Raw genomic sequence first — 5,938 nt, 5'->3', positions numbered from 1 at the left:
AGAAAGACGACAACGAAGCAGACAACGACGGAGAAAGACGACAACGAAGCAGAAAACGACGGAGAAAGACGACAGCGACGGAGAAAGACGACAACGAAGCAGACAACGACGTAGAAAGTCGACAACGACAGAGAAAGACGACAACATCGGAGAAAGACGACAACGAAGCAGACAACGACGGAGAAATACTACAACGACGGAGAAAGACGACAATGACGGAGAAAGACGACAACGAAGCAGACAACGACGGAGAAAGACGACAACGACGGAGAAAGACGATAGCGACGGAGAAAGACGACATCGACGGAGAAAGACGACAACGAAGCAGACAACGACGGAGAAAGAAGACAACGACGGAGAAAGACGACAACGAAGCAGACAACGACGGAGAAAGATGACAACGACGGAGAAAGAAGATAACAACGGAGAAAGACGACAACGACGGAGAAAGACGACAACGAAGCAGACAACGACGGAGAAAGACAACGACGGAGAAAGACGACAACGAAGCAGACAACGACGGAGAAAGACGACAACAACGGAGAAAGACGACAACGAAGCAGACAACGACGGAGAAAGATGACAACGACGGAGAAAGACGACAACGACGGAGAAAGACGATAACGACGGAGAAAGACGTCAACGAAGCGGACAACGACGGAGAAAGACGACAACGACGGAGAAAGACGACAAAGACGTAGAAAGACTTCAACGAAGCAGACAACAACGGAGAAAGATGACAACGAAGCACACAACGACGGAGAAAGACGAAAACAACGGAGAAAGAGTACAACGAAGCAGACAAGGACGGAAAAGACTACAACGACGGAGAAAGACGACAACGAAGCAGACAACGTCGGAGAAAGATGACAACGACGGAGAAAGACGAAAACAACGGAGAAAGACGACAACGAAGCAGACAACGACGGAGAAAGACGACAACGACGGAGAAAGACGTCAACGAAGAAGACAACGACGGAGAAATACGACAACGACGGAGAAAGACGAAAACGAAGCAGACAACGACGGAGAAAGACGACAACGAAGCAGACAACGACGGAGAGAGACGACAACGACGGAGAAAGACGACAACGAAGCAGACAACGACGGAGAAAGACAACAACGAAGCACACAACGAAGGAGAAAGATGACAAAAATGCAGACAACAACGGAGAAAGACGACAACGATGGAGAAAGACGACAACGAAGCAGACAACGACGGAGAAAGACGACAACGAAGCAGACAATGACGGAGAAAGACGACAACGACGGAGAAAGACGACAACGAAGCAGACAACGACAGAGAAAGACGACAACGATGGAGAAAGACGACAACGACGGAGAAAGACGACAACGAAGCAGACAACGACGGAGAAAGACGACAACGATGGAGAAAGACGACAACGAAGCAGACAACGACGAAGAAAGACGACAACGACGGAGAAAGACGACAACGACGGAGAAAGACGACAACGAAGCAGACAACGACGGAGAAAGACGACAACGAAGCAGAAAAAGACGGAGAAAGACGACAACGACGGAGAAAGACGACAACGACGGATAAAGACGACAACGAAGCAGACAACGACGGAGAAAGAAGAAAACGACGGAGAAAGACGACAACGAAGCAGACAACGACGGAGAAAGACGACAACGTGGGAGAAAGACGACAACTACGGAGAAAGACGACAACGAAGCAGACAACGACGGAGAAAGACGACAACGTGGGAGAAAGACGACAACGAAGGAGAAAGACGACAATGAAGCAGACAACGACGGAGAAAGACAACAACGAAGCAGACAACGATGGAGAAAGACGACAACGACGGAGAAAGACGACAACGAAGCAGACAACGACGGAGAAAGACGACAAGGACGGAGAAAGACGACAATAAAACAGACAAACGACGGAGAAAGACGACAACGACGGAGAAAGACGACAACGAAGCAGACAACAACGGAGAAAGACGACAACGACGGAGAAAGGTGTCAACGAAGCAGACAACGACGGAGAAAGTCGACAACGACGGAGAAAGACGACAACGAATCACACAACGACGGAGAAAGACGACAACGACGGAGAAAGACGACAACAAAGCAGACAACGACGGAGAAAGACAACGACGGAGAAAGACGACAACGAAGCAGACAACGACGGAGAAATACGACAACGATGGAGAAAGACGACAACGAAGCAGACAACGACGGAGAAAGACGACAACGACGGAGAAAGACGACAACGACGGAGAAAGACGACAAGGAAGCAGACAACGACGGAGAAAGACGACAACAACGGAGAAAGATGACAAAGAGGCAGACTACGACGGAGAAAGACGAGAACGACGGAGAAAGACGACAACGACGGAGAAAGACGACAATGAAGCAGACAACGACGGAGAAAGACGACAACGACGGAGAAATAGGAAAACGAAGCAGACAACGACGGAGAAAGACGACAACGACGGAGAAAGAAGATGACGACGGAGAAGGAAGACAATAATGCAGAAAACGACGGAGAAAGACGACAACGACGGAGAAAGACTTCAACGAAGCAGAAAACGACGGAGAAAGACGACAACGACGGAGAAAGATGACAACGAAGCAGACAACGATGGAGATAGACGACAATGAAGCAGACAACGACGGAGAAAGACGACAATGACGGAGAAAGACGACCACGAAGCTGACAACGATGAAGAAAGATGATTACGAAGCAGACAACGACGGAGAAAGACGACAGCAAAGCAGACAACGACGGAGAAAGACGACAACGACGGAGAAAGACGACAATGAAGCAGACAACGACGGAGAAAGACGATTACGAAGCAGACAACGACGGAGAAATACGACAACGAAGCAGACAACGACGGAGAAAGACGACAACGACGGAGAAAGACGACAACGACGGAGAAAGACGACAACGACGGAGAAACAAGACAACGAAGAAGACAACGACGGAGAAAGACGACAACGACGGAGAAAGACGGCAACGAAGCAGACAACGACGGAGAAAGACGACATCGAAGCAGACAACGACAGAGAAAGACGACAACGACGGAGAATGACGACAACGACGGAGAAAGACGACAACGAAGCAGACAACGACGGAGAACGACGACAACGAAGCAGAAAACGACGGAGAAAGACTACAACGACGGAATAAGACGACAACGAAGCAGACAACGACGGAGAAAGACGACAACGACGGAGAAAGACGACAATGTCGGAGAAAGACGACAACGAAGCAGACAATGACGGAGAAATACGACAACGACGGAGAAAGACGACAATGTCGGAGAAAGACGACAACGAAGCAGACAACGACGGAGAAAGACGACAACGACGGAGAAAGACGATAACGACGGAGAAAGACGACATCGACGGAGAAAGACGACAACGAAGCAGACAACGACGGAGAAAGACGACAACGACGGAGAAAGACGACAACGAATCAGACAACGACGGAGAAAGACGACAACGAAGCAGACAACGACGGAGAAAGAAGAAAACGATGGAGAAAGACGACAACGAAGCAAACAACGACGGAGAAATACGACAACGACGGAGAAAGACGACAACGAAGCAGACAACGACGGAAAAAGACGACAACGACGGAGAAAGACGACAACGACGGAGAAAGACGACAACGAAGCAGACAACGATGGAGAAAGAAGACAACGAAGCAGACAACGATGGAGAAAGACGACAACGACGGAGAAAGATGACAACGAAGCAGACAACGACGGAGAAAGACGACAACGACAGAGAAAGACGACAACGACTGAGAAAGACAACAACGAAGGAGACAACGACGGAGAAAGACGACAACGACGGAGAAAGACGACAACGATGGAGAAAGACTATAACGACGGAGAAAGACGACAACGACGGAGAAAGACGAAAACGAAGGCAACAACGACGGAGAAAGACGACAACGACGGAGAAAGACGACAACGACGGAGAAAGACGATAACGATGGAGAAAGATGACAACAACGGAGAAAGATGAAAACGAAGCAGACGACGTCGGAGAAAGACGACAACGACGGAGAAAGACGACAACGAAGGAGACAACGACGGAGAAAGACGACAACGACGGAGAAAGACGACAACGAAGCAGACAACGAAGGAGAAAGACGACAACGACGGAGAAAGACGACAACGACGGAGAAAGATGACAACGAAGCGGACAACGACAGAGAAAGACGACAACGAAGCAGACAACGACGGAGAAAGACGACAACAAAGCAGACAACGACGGAGAATGACGACAACGACGGAGATAGACGACAACGAAGCAGACAACGACTGAGAAAGACGACAACGAAGTAGACAACGACGGACAAAGACGACAAAGACGGAGAAAGACGACAACGAAGGAGAAAGACGACAACGAAGCAGATAACGACGGAGAAAGATGACAACGACGGAGAAAGACGACAACGACGGAGAAAGACGACAACGACGGAGAAAGACGACAATGAAGCAGACAACGACGGAGAAAGACGACAACGACGGAGAAAGACGACAACGACGGAGAAAGACGATAACGACGGAGAAAGACGACAACGACGGAGAAAGACGACAACGAAGCAGACAACGACGGAGAAAGTCGACAATGACGGAGAAAGACGACCACAAATCAGACAACGACGGAGAAAGACGACAACGACGGAGAAAGACGACAACGAAGCGGACGACGGAGAAAGACGACAACGAAGCAGACAACGACGGAGAAAGACGACAACGACGGAGAAAGACGATAACAACGGAGAAAGACGACAACGACGGAGAAAGACCACAACGAAGCAGAAAACGACGGAGAAAGACGACAACGACGGAGAAAGATGACAACGACGGACAAAGACGACAACGACGGAGAAAGACAACGAAGCAGGCAACGACGGAGAAAGACGACAACGAAGCAGACAATGACGGAGAAAGTCGACATCGACGGAGAAAGACGATAACGACGGAGAAAGATGACAACGAAGAAGACAACGACGGAGAAAGACGACAACGATGGAGAAATACGACAACGAAGCAGACAACGACGGAGAAAGACGACAACGAAGCAGACAACGACGGAGAAAGACGACAACGACGGAGAAATACGACAAAAAGGGAGAAAGATGACAACGACGGAGAAAGACGACAACGAAGCAGACAACGACTGAGAAAGACGACAACGAAGCAGACAACGACGGAGAAAGACGACAACGAAGCAGACAACAACAGAGAAAGACGACAACGACGGAGAAACACGACAACGACGGAGAAAGAAGACAACGAAGCAGAAAACGACGGAGAAAGACGACAACGAAGCAGAAAACGACGGAGAAAGACGACAACGACGGAGAAAGACGACAACGAAGCAGACAACGACGGAAAAAGACGACAACGACGGAGAAAGACGACAACGACGGTGAAATACGACAACGATGGAGAAAGATGACAACGAAGCAGACAACGACGGAGAAAGACGACAACGACGGAGAAAGACGACAACGAAGCAGACAACGACGGAGAAAGACGATTACGAAGCAGACAACGACGGCGAAAGACGACAACGAAGCAGACAACGACGGAGAAAGACGATAACGACGGAGAAAGACGACAACGACGGAGAAAGATGGCAACGACGTAGAAAGACTACAACGAAGCAGACAACGACGGAGAAAGACGACAACGAAGCAGACAACGACGGAGAAAGACGACAACGAAGCAGACAACGACAGAGAAAGACGACAACGACGGAGAAACACGACAACGACGGAGAAAGACGACAACGAAGCAGACAACGACGGAGAAAGACGACAACGACGGAGAAAGGGTACAACGAAGCAGACAATGACGGAAAAGACGACAACGACGGAGAAAGACGACAACGACGGAGAAAGACGACAACGAAGCAGACAACGTCGGAGAAAGATGACAAC

This window comes from Gallinula chloropus (assembly GCF_964237585.1).
Source record: "Gallinula chloropus genome assembly, contig: HAP1_SCAFFOLD_37, whole genome shotgun sequence".
Classification (NCBI taxonomy): domain Eukaryota; kingdom Metazoa; phylum Chordata; class Aves; order Gruiformes; family Rallidae; genus Gallinula; species Gallinula chloropus.
The sequence above is the reverse complement of the archived record's forward strand: the minus strand, read 5'-3'. Positions refer to the sequence as shown.